The 16,238-nt window shown below is 39.4% G+C and overlaps 1 pseudogene; it reads left to right on the top strand.

Annotated features, from left to right (window-relative positions):
- The first annotated feature begins 6,924 nt into the window (after nucleotides 1–6,924).
- On the top strand, nucleotides 6,925–7,537 carry LOC102819887 (annotated as a pseudogene).
- The last annotated feature ends 8,701 nt before the right edge of the window (nucleotides 7,538–16,238 follow it).

Here is a 16,238-nt window from a genome sequence, read left to right on the forward strand (position 1 = left end):
AAGATTTTGGCCAAATGGAAATTTAGCTCATAGTACCTTGTCAAATCCTTGCACCTTGTCGGCTCCCTGCCATACCTGTGACTTCTTTCCCTTCAGATCAACAGAGCTGTCTTCCCACCATTGTAACTTGTTAAGGGGACCCTGCAGTAACTCTGTGATGGGATCTCTCCATTTAGTGTGAGAACTATATTTATCTCTTCTCTGCCCTTTGAAAGGGTCTAATCACCTAGAAGAAATGAATTTTTAGCACCCCTTCTGTCATGGAGAAGACCAGACTTGAATATTTGCTATGTAGCACACTTAAATTTGGCTTTGAAATTTTAAAAGTGGGAAAGGACTCACTGCTGGCAAATGGAAATGAGTCACTCGGAGTTATCACAGGATCCCAGAAGGGTGAGAAAAATTGATAAAAACTTAGGAAAAAGATCCCAGTATCTAAAATTAGTAGTGTGAAAGCAGTAACTGCATTTCTATGTCTACTGTGTGCTTGTTGGCAGTGTGGTAGGTGTGCAGGAGTATTCTGTCCTCAGTTGGAATTGGACACAATTCCACATCTACAGAATAATGTCAGCCAGCTTCATCAGACTAAAGAGCCTTATAGGATGTAAACCAGAGAGTGGCCCCTGTACTGCATAGGCATCTGCTTATCTAATGGTGAACTGCATGGTACTAGGTGTGGTTGTAACACTGTGGGCTTGTCTTCAGTGAGATTTATACATGTTCTTAGCACTAGGCCCCATGGCACTGGAGGGAGGCACAGTGTCAGAACTCAGAGGATTTACCTTTACACAAAGTTTAAGCGTACCTCAGCTTATTGTCAGGAGGGAACAGTCGCTGGAGAAGGATGTCATGCTGGGTAAGATGGAGGGTCAGAGAAAAAGAGGATGACCTCCCAACGTGCTGGATCAGCCAGGTGGCATCATTAATGGCATCAAGTGTGGCAGCAGTAGTGAGGTTGGCCCAGGATCGGACATTGTTTCGTTCTCCTGTGCATAGGGTCGCTAAGAGTCAGTTCCGATTCGATGGCACCTAACAACAACAACAACAGCAAACACGTTTTACCAAGTGATGGCAAATTTGACAATGGATGTTGTTGTTGTTAAGTGCCGTCGAGTCGATTCTGACCTATAGTGACCCTGTATAGAGTTTCCAAGGAGCAGCTGGTGAGCTTGAACCACTGACTTTGCAGTTCAAACGGCTTTGCAGTCTGACATTTAGCCCATGGCGCCACACCAGGACTCTGATATTAGTGGTTAATTAGTGTCACTAAATTGTACACATGGACAGTCTTGAATTGGCAAATGTTATGTTTTGTGAAAGGGCTTTAGAAAGTTTGTGGACAAATTGTATTATCTTTTAATTTTTTTTTCACCAATGTTTTGAATCCCCCTCATATATATGTGTTTACCAATGCCCCCCCAAATTTCAGCAATCAAGATAATTCATATTTTAATGTCATATTAAAAAATCTAAATGCAAAACAATTTTTAAAATATCAAAATAACAATAGATGGCTGCTGTATTACCTTGCTTCATTGTGCAATGGGAATAGTCATTTCAGGGGCTTCCTGACTTGAGTGGCTCTCATGTCCCCCCTTCACTGGGCTTATGAGGGTCTACAGTGGCCTCAAACAGATTGGGTAATGTGGGGATTTATGTAGCGTCATGTTTTTAATAATAAAAAACATATTATTTTTTTGTTTTATTTCAAAATATGGAAGGGTATTTTCATAGGTGTTTATAACCAGTTGCTGGAGTTATGTTGTTATGTGTGCCAGAATATAATTGTGCTCCATCCTGGTGTGTCACTGTAGGATCATAACAGGACTGTGAGCTACAAGGTCGATGGTTCAAACCCACCAGCTACTCCTTTGAAATCCTGTACAGGGTCACTATAAGTCAAAACCGACTGGATGGCACTCATTTAACAACAGCAGTATTGTGTTCAGTGTCTGATTATTCAGAAGTCAACTGCTAAAACGTTTCCTCTGAGTCACCTCGTGGATCCAGATCTCTGACTTCTTGGTTAGTACGTCAACTGCTTACCTGTATAGGCCACCAAAATGTTTGTAAGTCCAAAAACTGTTCTATGTTACTATTGGTTACCAATCGGGCTGCGAACCTTAAGATCAGCGGTTTGAAACTACCAGCCTCTCCGCGGGAGAAAGATGAGGCTTTCTACTCCCGTGAAGATTTACACCCTCGGAAACCCTGTTACAAGGTCGCTATGGGTCAGAACCGACTCGACGGCACTTAACAACAACAACAACAACATTGTAACTAACTGTTCTTGTTTTCAATTGGGCAAGCACAGAAACCAAACCAGTTGCTTTCAAATAGATTCGACTCATGACCACCCCATGTGTGCAGAGTAGAACTGTGTTCCTTACAGTTTTCAAGGTAGGGATGTTTTGGAAATATATTACCAGGCCTTTTTTTCTGAGTTGCTTCTGGGTAGGTTCTAACTGCCAACCATTTTGTTAGTAGTTGATCTGCTACCTGATTAAGTCACAGAGGGACATCATGCTTTCATGCAGGTACACATTTTTGTTGTTGTTGTTCCTGTCTCCAAATTGACTCCACAGTACTTAATGTGACTATTGTAACTAACTGTTCTTGTTTTCAATTGGACAAGCACCAACACAAGATTGTAAAGGGAAGGCAAATAATGTTTTTTTAATGGATGTCACAGTGGGGTAAAATGTAGGGGTGGCTCAGTGGTTCAAGCTCACCAGCTGCTCCTCAGAAATCCTATACAAGGTCACTATGAGTTGGAATAAACTTGATGACACTTAACAACCACAATAAAACTAGACCTGGTGTGGCTTAGTGTTGTTAAGAGTCAGTATCAACTTTAAGGAGACAGCTCTTCTTCAGTTGTGCTTTGAGTATTTTGCATAATGAAAGACTCAGTTTCCTACACTTTATTAGTCAGTGTTGTTATTCATTAGGTTTTACTGGCTAGTATTCAGAAGTAGACCCACTAAGCCTACTAGTTTCTTCCTACTCAGTTTTAACCTGGAAGCCCAGCTGAAAATTTTCCACCATATGTGAGCCTGTTGGTATTTGTGAAATACTGCAAGACAACACACTATAACAAACAGACAGATGGTGGTGGTGGTGGTGTGCCATGGAGTCAATTCTGACTCATAGTGACCCTGCATAGTGTTTCAGAAAGTTGTAAATCTTTATGGGAGCAGAAAGTCTCATCTTTCTCTCATGGAAGACTGGTCATTTTGAACTACAGTTGTAAATCTTTATGGGAGCAGAAAGTCTCATCTTTCTCTCACGGAAGACTGGTCATTTTGAACTGCTGACCTTGAGATTTGCAGCCTGATTTGTAACCGCAAGTGGTGGCTATTTGATTTACACGGTGTCATGACCGCACTTTTAGTCTCTTCAGGGAACTCAGATTGTGTTCCTTTTCCATGTTCTTTGAGTTTGGGGAGCAAAAAGAAGTCTGAGGCTGAGAGTGAAGCATCCAGCTGATATGAAGTGAGGGGAGACACACAAGAATGCCCAAACTTGTAGATAGTACCCATCTGACATAGTTTCAATGACTTGATGATCAGAACTCAACTAGAGAAAGCTAAAAAAAATTTTTCAATAAAGGAAACAAGTGTAAGTTGCTACAATTTGATGAACTTGACCTATACTTATAGATGTAATAGTTCAACATACCAACTGAGAGGGGAGTCTTCACATCAAGTATCAATCCTATCCCCTCTGTACACAGGGTTGATAGGGACGGGCAACTTAGACATTGGCTACCTAAAATAAGGGGGCTATAAAAGCACAAAGTGACTGGCTTACAAGTTTTTAAGAGGGAATTTAGTTTCAGCACGTGCAGGGGAAGGTAGAATCCCCACTGCATTGTTTTCATCTAGACAGATCTTGGTGAAAGGAGACAGGGATAAGATTCTTATGATTAAGTAGTGAGTAATTATTATCATAATTAATTGTGACTGTCACAACTATAAAGGTAGAAGTTTTATAATAAAAGGGGGGAGTAGTTAATCTTACATTCCAGGAACAAAGGACCCTAGGACCATCAAGGGAGAGAGCACGAATGGAATGTGGGACTCTATCCAGGGAAGCAGCAACTCCAGAGATAGAGGCAGAGATGAGGACATGGAAAGATGGAGGAGCTGAAGATTCTAGACTATGGAAAGTGAAATGCTGGGTGCTGGTGGCCAGGAGGTAGGCCTGCAGAATGTGCCCTTTGGATGTTTCAATCATTATATATTCTTGATTGTTTTTTGTGTACATCCCCACCCCACCCCACAAAAAAAGAGGGAATAGAAGCAAATATTGTTGAAATGATGATGCACGGAGGAGATTGTAATCATTGCAGTGAAACAATGAATATAAAATAGATGTTCGCCCATTTAAACTATCAGTCAATTCACAATTTAAAAAAAAAAAAAAGTCTGAGGAGGTAAGTTCATGACTGTAGACTAGATGGGATAAGGTTTTCCAGGGAAACTTTTGTGAGATAGTCCTTGCTATCGTTGAAGAATGAGCAAGTGCACTGTTGTGGGGGGAAATTCCTCAGCACAACTTGCCTGACCCTTTTCTTACCAATGCAGTTTTTTATTTACTTAAAGCTTCGTAATTCTATTGTGTCTTTTATGGAAATCTATCAAGATTTCCCCTTCAGAATCTTCTCTAAACAGTTTCCACAACCTCTGTGCCTTGAATTTCACTGACCGAGCAGGTCCTACTGGAATTCAGTGTTTTGATTGGAGCTTGTTCTCTGAATTATATTAGTAAATGCCAGACATATCCCAGTTATGATTTATTCCATAAAACTGTCTTCATTAGCTTGATCTTGCTTAAAAGACTGAGGTAAAGATCACCTCATTAGGTAGCTGATCTCATAATGCTTTTGCACCCATCAAGCAAAAGCATACTGAAGACAAGATATTCATTGAAATTGAAAATATCAAACCACGTGTAATCCCAACTCCAGTAACTTTTACTCAGTGGTCATTGCATGATTGTCTTTGACCAATTTCTAGACTTAATCCACAGTTTCTTCATTTGTCCAGGTTGACAGCCTTCCCTCTCTTGGCTCATCTTTGAGGTCTTGGTGATGTTCCATAAAATATCTGGTCCATCTAAAAACTGTTGTCAGGTATAAAACAGCATTACCTTAAAATTGTTACAAAATGTCTGTGAGTTGGGAAGATGTCCTCTTAAGTTTTGTTTAATATTTGATATCAGCTCTGAACTCAACATTGGTTGTTTTTTTGTTTTTTGTTTTTTCTACAGCAAAAATATTATAGACTTTTTTGAAGGCACACTAGTAAGATGATGCCTGCAGACATCCAATGATCACAGAGACATGTTTAAATACATTTTGTTTTAAATAACTATGCAAATTGGAATTCAAACCACAATAGCAATACTTTTGACTTACGATAGTCTTCAGTAGCATCATGCCCTACCTTCTGCAACAGACCTGGAGTCTTGAGTGATCAAGTAATCTCTCCTATTTCAAATACTCTTCTCTTGTGCTGTGGGGCCTTTCAATCCATGAGATACAAGTATCATAAATAATGGAAGTATTTTGGTAACCCAAAAATCCACCGCCATCGAGTTATGACTCATAGTGACCATGTGTAGGGTTTCAAAGGAGCAATGGTAGTCTCTGTGTGTATGAACAGGTACCACACCTACTGGATGTGTCTGCTCATTCTGAAAAAAACACTAAGCTGTCATTTGGTATTAAACAGTGCCCTCGTAGGCAGGTAAAATTGCAAAACAAGACTCCAGCAATGTTTATTGATTTTATAAAAAACTACAGTTTGAAATCTCAACTAAGGTTCTTAACTTTTCATCAGAGTAGCTAAGTTCATTATGATAAAATGGTACTCAGCATCAATCTTCTCTTCCCTCTGATATACCCTTCAGGGCTAAATGGGCCAGGAAGCTGAAAACTAATTTCCCTATGTACCTTACACCCCTGTTTGGTTTGGTTTGGTTTGGTTTTTCTGTGTCTATATGTCTATTTGTTTGTTTACAAATAAGAACAGCTTTAAGATTGCCTTAGTTCATATTAATTTATTATATTTTTAATGAATTACAGAATATTAAAGGAGACCTGATGACACAAATATTAAGTTTTGGCTGTTAAGGTTGGAAAATACTTGGCAATCTGCTACTGTGAAGTTGAAAGCTTATAGAAAACCTTGTGGGACAGTTCTCCTGTGGCACTGTAATTTGAAAATTGACTCAATGATATCAGCATTGCAACACACAGAATTAATTAATTCTTCACATACTGAACAAACTTTTACTGTATGCTGTTATATCCTCTAAGGAGCCCTGGCAGCATAATGGGTTACGACCTGGGCTGCTAACCACAACGTCAGCAGTTTGAATCTACCAATCATTCCACAGGAGAAAGTTGAAGATTCCTCCTCCTGTAAAGAATCATAGCCTTGGAAACCCTATACAGGGTTGCTGTGAGTCTCATCAACTTGATGGCATGCAATCACCACTATTATATCCTCTAGATTGTTCTAGATACAAATTCTCTGCCCTCACAGTGCTTACTTACATTCTGATAATGGAAATGGATAAGTACACTTAAGAATGTACAGTACATGCTAGTTATCCTTAATTGGTGTGCAAAATTTATAATAATTTTTTAAAAGACAAATTGTACATGAGCCAACTGTGACTTTTCAGTGACTGATTTTCTAGAAGTAGATAACCAGGTCTTTCTTGCAAAGTGCTTCTTGGTGGACTTCCACCTGAGCATATGAACATCTGAAACACCCAGGAAATCTTTGTTTTAAAACATGATCAAGCAATATTTAGGAGCTACTTCCAGACACACTTGGCATGGGTTCTAAATCTTGTCAGAATCTGAAGGAAGCCAGGATTAGAATGCTTCCAAGGCTTAGAACCCACCCAATGGAGCCAAAAGCCTCATCTCAAGCTGTTGCACTGTTGGTGGACAGAAAATTCCATGTTCTTGTGGGTGTTACTGTGAATGGTGCAGCCCTGAAGTTGTCTCTTTTAGTGTCATGTCTTTTGGACACTCCTGGGCTGGAATGAGCGGTGGTTACAACTGAGAGAACCAATCATTTGTACAGCCCCCAGGACATTCCTGTCACCCCTACAGCGATGCAGATGAATAGGGGAGGTGTGTGTACCACTCCAACCCAGTTCTCCACACTGACCTGTGAAAGTGGATAGACCTCATGCTCGTAGCACCTCTGGATGCCAGCGCTGGGGAAGGTGGTCAGTAGCATCTGTGACAACTTGTTTACATGTATCATACTGGCCTAGGACTGCAGCAAGCCCATGCTCTTCTGCCCTGCCATGAACACCGCCATGTGGAAGGGACACCATCACTGCGCATCAGGTGGGCTAGCTGAAGGCCTTCAGCTACGTAGGGATCCCCTGTGTGGCAAAAAAAGCTGATGTATGGAGACCAAGGACTGGGGCCCATGGCTAAGGTCAGAACTTTGTGGACAAAGTGAAAGAAATTCTTTGTCAGCATGACAGCTTCCAGCAGAGTTGAACCAGGATTTCTGGTCCTTATAGGCCTCTGCTCTTAGCATCAGTGAAGAAGGTTGGTAGAGTATGGTGAAGAAGCCTCTTTGTGCTGAGATGGGGTCTGGTCTGGAGCCTCTCTAGGGGCCTATCTTGCCCCAGGTTAAACTGGATCAAAGGCCTAACTCCTAACTTCTTTCAACCAAAAGATGCCCTTTATAGCCCCCCACCTCCACCCCCCCACACACACACTTCCTGGGATGAGCATAGCAAGCCACAGTAGCAAGCTGCAGATTGCTTGGCTATGTCCCTGTGTTCTAAGAAGAAGGACTGAGTGGCTGTGGAACCTTATTATTATTTTTTTTTAAGTTTTTATTGTGAATTGAGTGAAGGGTTACAGAGCAAATCATCTGTAACATTCAACAACTCATATACTTAGTTTCATTACAGTGATTGCAATGGAACCTTGACTCTTCATCTCACCCTGAAACCACTTTTAGAAATAGCCACAGCTGGTGCTCCCCAGTGTGGAAAGCCCCTGGTGGGACCTTTGGAGCCTCAGCTCTTTGGTCCATATAGTCAGTGTTGGCAGGAGCCTAAACTTTCTACAGCTGTGAGGTTGGGGCTCTGAGAAATAAGGAAAAAACCTTTTAGAAGACAAAAAAAGACATGATTATACCATCCTGTAATGATAAACATTTAGGTTGGTTTTACATTTTTACTATTAAACTACAAAGCAATGAGCATCCTTTTGGATGTATGCCTCTTTTCTTCTTTGTGCAAATATATTGCAAAGTTTCAAAATGGTGAGTTATGTTATTTATAAAATGTATTTAAACACCTTATAGAGTCCTGATATGGTGTTGTGGGTTAATGTGCCGGATTGCAAAGTCATTTGAACCACAAGATCAGCAATTCAAGCTCACCAGCCACTCCTCAGAAACCCTATACAGAATAGCTATGGGTCGGAATTGACTCAACGGCATTTAACAACAAACAATAAGGAGTCCTGATGTGGCACTGTGAGATCAAACATTGGACTGCTAGGTTGGTTTGAACTATAAGGTCAGCGGTTCAAACTCACCAGTTGCTTCTTGGAAACCCTATACAGGGTCACTATGAGTCGGAACCGATTTGACAACACTTCAAAACAACAACAAACACCTATGGTAGATTGAACTATGGAATGTAAGGTTCTAGTAACTATGAAACATTTCTGATTATAAGATTTGTTTAATAGTTTAGTGGTAGATTTCCTTGTAGGATCATTGGAAACCCGTGTTTCATTCTGGACAAGTGTACCCCATGAGCAGCCATCGCTAATCTGTCAGTGGAAGTCTGAGTGTCATCATGATGCAGAACAAGTAACAGTGCAGTTTCCAGGCTAAAACAGACTAGGAAGAGAGGCTTGGTGATCTCCTCCAAAAACTAGCCAATGAAAGCTCTGTGGATTCACAAATGACCACAGGTATGGTGCAGGACTGAGTTGTATTTCCTTCTGTTGTGCATGAGGTCACTGTGCTCCTAAAGATGACTTAATCACATCTAACAGTAGTCCTAGTGTGGCACTGCAGGCTAATGTGCTGTACTGCAAAGTCAGTTTGAACCATAATGTTGGCAGTTCAACTTCACCAGCTGCTCCTCAAAAACCTTATACAGGGTTGCTATGGGGTGGAACCGACTCGATGCCACTTAACAACAGCAAAACATTTTGAAGGATTTTGAGCCAGATGTTAAGAGAATGGAGATTAAGATGTATCCCCGTGCACTGAACAAACCTTTTTCACTCTATTTCCCTAAGACATTGCCCTTGCTGGGTTCAAGGAACAGCCTTTCCTTCTTAACAAGGTTCTCTCCCTCTTCCCTATTCCCTCCCTCCAACCACAGCAATTAAAGGTGACTGACTGCAGTGTAGGCAATATTATTCTTACCTCTCTTGACCCTTGTCATAGTTTATTCAGAGCATGAGATTTTGCCAGTTGTTCACAAGGAACAGATAAAAATAGCCAACTTGTTATAATGAAGAACATAAAAATGCAAAGAGGGTTGGGTGCTCTTTGGACTGGCCTATTAACCTTTGCAAGATTTGTTGGGAAGTATTGACCACAGCATAATAAGACACGGGTGAGCAAAAGATGGGCAGGAGAGAGCACTTCAGAGACAAATGGTATGTCAGTTTCACCCTTTGAAGAGGCAAGAAGACTCTGAGTGGTTTTTACAGTCAAGTTCTCATTTATTTCCCGGTAGGATCAGCACAGGATTTTAAGTCACAAGGTTGGTAGTTCAAACTCACCAGCTACTCCTGGAAAATCTATATAGGGTTGCTAGGAGTCAGAACTGATTTTTTGGCACTTAACAACAACATCAACCTTGAGATGGGGAGTCCTAGTATGGTGCTCTGGGATAAATCACTGGACCCCAAGGTCTGTTTGAACCAAAATGTCAGTGATTCACACTCATCCTATATAGAGTCTCTATGAGTAGGAACCAACTCGATGGTGTTTTAACAACTACAGCCTTGAGAAGGAGTTCTGGTTTGGCACTGTAGGATAATCACTAGACTGCTTACCGCAAGGTTGGTGGTTCAAACCCATTAGCCACTCCTTGGAAACTGACTTGATGGCACTTAACAACAACAACATATGTATCTATCTAACATATAGATACAGAAATCCAATATCAGAGCGCCCAAATACAAAAAGATTTCAGAAAATTTGCGTAAAAATTTTATGTGGAATAATTATATTTATCTGTATGTATATGTTGCTGTTGTTGTTATGTGCTGTGGAGTCGGTTCAGACTCATAGCAACCCCTGTACAGGGTTCCTGAGGCTGGAAATCTTTACGGGAGCAGAAATCCTCATCTTTCTCCCGCGGAACAGCTGGTAGTTTCGAACTGCTTACCTTGTGGTTCGCAGCCCAATTTGTAACCACTACGCTACAGCTTTTGACTTAAAATGTGTTTTGTCTGCTATCAGCATGTTCACACCTGCTGATTTTTGTAAGGGTTCTTCTTCTCCATCCTTTCACTTTTTAGTCTGTTTCTTTGATCTTGAAATACCAGCATAAGTCAAAAAGTATTGCTACTGGGATTCCAGTTCAGATATATGTGGGTTTATTTCCAAAGAAATTTGTTTATACATGTCTCTGCAATTAGAAATGTGCTCTGAGTAATACATTCATTTTAGTCTTGTTCAAAATATGCACTGATTGTTTCTTGATATTTTTGTTTAATAAAGGTTTATATGATTTTATGATGTTGTTAATTGCCTTTGAGTGGGTTCCAACTCATAGTGACCCTGTATAATGTTTCTGAGAATCTACTGGTGGATTTGAACTGCCAACCTTGTGGTTCGCAGTCCAGTGCTGATTCTACAGTGCCACACCAGGAGTCTTTGATGTATAGCAATATTTTTATACTTACCTCCATATGTATCTGTTCTACAACATGAGTAGATCATTATATTTGGAATATATGTTATGAAGATAAATAATTGGTTTAAAAGACAAAATGAGGGAAAAAAGGCATATTAGAAAATTTGAAGAGGTCACGCTTAAGTTGAGACTTAAAATGAAAAGGAGCCAGTCTTGATAAGAAGAAAAAGGTTAGGAACCTAAGGTGGGAAAACTAAATGAAGGCCATTGTGGTTGGTGCAGTGATTAAGGTAAAAAGTAACCAGGGGAACATGGCTGAAGGTAGTGACCCAACTCTTCAACACCATTGAAGCATACATAGTAAGGGCCTTGTGTTCATTCTATTACATTGGAACACTGTTGAAGAATTTTGGGCACAGGATCAACATGAATGGAATTACATGTTTTTCAAGGTTACAAAGGCTATTCTTGTTTGCCTAGAATTGATTGGGCAAGGATAGGAATAAGGAAACTATTTAGGAAGTCTAGGTAAGAGATGATGATGGCTCAATTCAGTAGGGTAGTAAAGGACCTGGAAAAAAAAAGATTATCAACTCAAGATAATATGTCTTCAGGCTACATCAAGGGCTTGTGGTGTTGGACTGGAAATCAGGCATGAAGAAGGAAGAAGCTCTGTGGGATGTGGAACCCAAATCACTGTTATTTCAGTGAAGTAATTCATGATGCAGTCATTGTGTGGCAGTTTCACAAGTACGTTTCAAACCCATTCTCTTGGAAATTGTACATTGTGATTTTACTTACTTTTTTCATGAGAATATAACCATGTGTAGTATAGTTAACTTTTCCAAAGTTGTCTGTAATGTAGACCCAACATTCTGCTCTAATTATCCCCTTCAGGGTTAAATTGCTTATCTTTAATATTTATTTTTCATTTTGAAAAAAAAGTTTGCTATGGTAGGACAGAGTTTCCATTTGTTGAGGCCACTTCTATTCTATGTAAAAACTAGATGAACATTTCTGAATTAGGGTAATTTTGTCCCTTAGGGGATACTTGAAAATACCTGGATACATTTTTGGTTAGCTCTTGTGGGTACTGCTACTGGTATCAATTGGGTAGAGCCCAGGAATGCTCTTAAGCATTCTGCACTGCACAGACCAGCCCTCACAACAGAAATAACCAGGTCCAGAATGCCAATAAAGCTGAGGCTGAGAAAACGTGAACTAGAAGAATATTTACTGACTGTATGGCTCTGTAGGGAGCACTGGTGGCACCATCAGATAAACACTGGTCTGCTAATCATAGTTAGCAGTTGGAGCCCACCAGCTACTCCACATGAGAATGAGGAGACTTTACGGTCCCTTAAAAATGTACAGCCTCAACAACCTTATACATGGTTTCTGTGAGTCAGAACTGACTCAACAGCTCCTAACAATACTAACAATGTGGTTCTGTATATAGTTGAAGAGAGTTTACAGGCTTCAGTGACTGTAGTCTGTTCTGGGCATGTTAAGATGCACAGAGGGTCCTAAATCCTTTAAATCTCCAAAGACTTATAACAATTCCCAAAGCATTAAAATCTACAGTGTTGACTATATAAGTAAAAAATAATTAGGTATGAAAATTCAGATGTAGAGCTACATAATCTATTCATAAAAATATAAATATTTAATAGAGTGTACTTAAATTTTAGATCATGCTGTAGTAAATGAACACTTAGAGCTAATACCTAATAGTTACTTGTTCAAGCTTCTCTAAAATTAGACTTTTATTCTGTCTATGTTTGATAAAAAAAATTAAAAATCCATAAGATATACTTTCCTAGAATAATCTAGTGGATAAATAAACAAAGTATATGAATGTTGTTGTTGTTGTTATGTGCCTTGGAGTCGGTTTCAACTCATAGCAGCCCTGTACAGGTTTCCAAGGCTGTAGATCTTTACGGGAGCAGAAAGCCACATCTTTCTCCCGTGGAGCTGCTGGTAGTTTCGAACTGTTGACCTTGCGATTCGCAGCCCGATTAGTAACCACTACGCTACCAGAGCTCCTTTCTGTAAAGATTGTTGTTAAGTGCTGTCGAGTCAGTTCCAACCCATAACTACTAGAGCTCCTATGAATAGATAGTTCAAAAACAGGGATAGAAAACAACATACAAATAGAGCTTCAATAATCAAAGAGATATAAAATCAGTCCATTTTTGCATATCAAATTCACCTAAAACTAAAAATTAAAAAAAAAAAATATGTAGGGAATAGGAAAGTAAAGGATGTAAAATACTGATGATGATCAAATATCAAAGCCTTCAGTATCAGTTGCATGTCAATGTAAAGACAACAAAAATCCTCACCATTGGACCAATAAATAACATGCATATAATATGGAGGAAAGATTGGAGTTGTCACAGACTTAATTTTGCTCAAATCAACCATCAACATTCATGGAAGAGCAGTCAAGAAATCATTGCATTGGGCATATCTGCTGCACAAGTATTCTTTGAAGTATTGAAAAGCAACAATGTCACTATGAGGATTGAGGTGCACCTGACTCAAGCCATGGTATTTACAATAACATCATATGCATGTGGAAGTTGGGCATTGAATAAGGAAGACCACTAAAGAACTGAGTATTTGAGTTATGGTACTGGAGGAGAATATTGAAAGTACTGTGGACTTCCAAAAGAACAAATAAATCTGTGTTGGGAGATGTATAGCCAGAGTGCTACCTGGAAGCCAGGATAGCCAGATTTTGTCTCAAATACTTTGGCCATATTATCAGGAGAGTTCAATCACTGGAGAAGGCTATCATGTTTGGTAAAGTGGAGGGTCAGATACAACAAGAAAGACCCCTAACAAGATGGATTAGCAAAGTGGCAGCATCAATGGGCTCAGGAGTAGCAACGATTGTGCAGTTGGCTCAGGACTGGGTAGTGTTTTGTTCTGTTGTGCATAGGGTTACTATGAGTCAGTACTGTCTCAATGGCATTTAACAACAACAGGAAAGGAAGTTGTGGGCAATCTTAGCTTGTCATAACTACCAAAATTAATTTCTTTCTTTTGGAAATAGTGGCTATGAAAAGAGATTTTAAAAATGTAAATATGCTCAGATGTTTTGTTTTTATTTATTTTTTTCCTGAGAAAGGACTAAGAAAGAGTTGTTGTCTAAGTGTTGCCAAATCAGTTCCCATGAAGGGTTATTCCTTGTTAGTTTCAAAGTCTTCTTGCTACTACTAGTGAGGAGGGAGACAGAAAGTGTTGAAAACAAAGAAGAGACCTCTTCCTCCAAATAAACTACAAAAACAACTGTGTAGCCTCAATTTCTGGCAAAAAATGGTGGCCTCAGATAAGACCAGTCTGTGGTATCTCTTCCAGAAATAATCCACATAGAAATTTACTGGTCTCTGAAATTACTGCAGCCTACATTGTGCATTAATGCAGACTATTGGGGAGCATAGGTTTTTTGTTTGTTTTTTCTTTTTAAAATTAAATATTGTAATGCTAAAGTGTTCTTTACAAGCAGTTCATTGACTTCTTTTCCTTCTTGAAGATAGGTGAGCTCTAACTTTGACCGGTACATTCCAGCTTCAGCAGTATCCATTGTGTTTCTGTTTTAATGAAAATGGGGGGAAATAACCCACATGGGCCAACAACCAACAGCAGTGTTGTAACCCTAGTTTGCCTCGTGTGATGCTCAGAACTGCTCATCCAACATACTGGTTTTTCCACAGCATTGTATTAATAGGCATCAGATGCCATTATTGTGGGAAACCCATAGAGTGTATCTGATTTGGGAATAGGGGCACATATAACACTGTGCAATTAGAGTAGAAACTTTTAAAACATTCACCTGTAGGTTCAAGCTAGAAAGTAACAAGCAGTTTCAGGAATTCTTCCTGAACCATGGAGACTTCTGAATATTTTATGTTTCAGAAGACCTCATAGTAGCATTTTTGTTTCCTGATTTTCTGGCTGATTCTTATTCCATCTAATGGAAGCCAGATTTCAAGAAATACTCCTTCTCTCTTTGGGTTCTGCAATTACACAGGGCACAGAGAAACTGTTTTAATGCTCCACTGGATATTTACAGTTGGATGATATTTTTCTTGTTCGGGGGCTGAATATACCCTGGTGTGCTGTTTTAAAAATCAATCATAGATACATTTACATAGTTAGTACAAGCATGGGCAATCCGCAGAGGGGGCACATTTCAGTGTTGTGAAAAAGAATGAAAAATACAATTCCAGCCAGCAATACTTTGGACCCAATCTGCTTCACCTTCTTTCCCTTTAATGCAGAGAAAAATTTCCCAGTGAATTTGCTTTCCCACTGCATTGTATTAGCTGGAATCAAAAGTCATTATTAGAACAAACCCATAGAGTGAGGTTGTTTAATTAGGAGGCCATTCCCAGAATTAAAGTCATAGGCATTAGTGAAAACTCAAAGTAGTGTTACAAAATGAAAATTTAACCAATTAACTTGCATGTATTCAACATTTAGCAGACATATATTGAGTACCTATAGAATTTAATAACTATGTGGTATACCTGCATAAGTAAGCAAGGGGGCAAGAGAGAGAGAGGCAGAAGAGCTTATAGGCTGACATTTTAGAAAGTATTATATATGAAATAGAAATGTTGAGCTTTAATTCCAGTCCCTCCATTTAGGGATTGAGAATTTCTGCTCCCACCAAGATGTGAAGTCTCAGAAGACCCATACAGGATTGCTATGAGTTGAAACTAAGTCAAGGATGGCCCTTAATGAGAACAACATTTAGGGATCAGAGGTTCTTGGGCTATTAATAAACTGGTTAATTCTTGTTTTCTTGATATGTGTAAGGAAAATAGATTTTTGTGTTTGACTGTTAACTTCTTAGGTGTCTGTCTCTTTATTGTGGTGGATATATATCCATACTAATGAAATCTCTTTTTGAAAATAAATGTTAAGAAATGATATAAACATACATTTGTAAACACAATGAAAGAAACAATGATCCTAAAATGATTTAGGACACCGGAGCAGGATTAGTGACAGGGTCTCATGTGTGCATATGGTGATTGGAAAAGGGAAGTCATAGGAATGGGAAAACAGCTTTGAAACAAAATGCTGCCTGTTAATTCCTGAAACTAGTCATTCCTGGTGGCTGTCATGAGCTAGGCTTTATTCTGGATGCAGAAATGCATACCTGAGCAAAACAGACCCTCTCCCCACCTTCATGAACCATGAATCTTATATACTAATAAAGGAGGGAACTGATAGCATTTAATATTCTATCCAAAACGTATAGAATATTAAATGGAAAAAAATAAAGGCAGGTAATTTGTATTTTGTATGTGTGGTGCTGCCATTCTTATTTAAATCTA

The sequence above is a fragment of the Chrysochloris asiatica genome, unplaced genomic scaffold, assembly GCF_000296735.1.
Source record: "Chrysochloris asiatica unplaced genomic scaffold, ChrAsi1.0 scaffold00057, whole genome shotgun sequence".
In the NCBI taxonomy this organism is placed as follows: Eukaryota; Metazoa; Chordata; class Mammalia; order Afrosoricida; family Chrysochloridae; genus Chrysochloris; species Chrysochloris asiatica.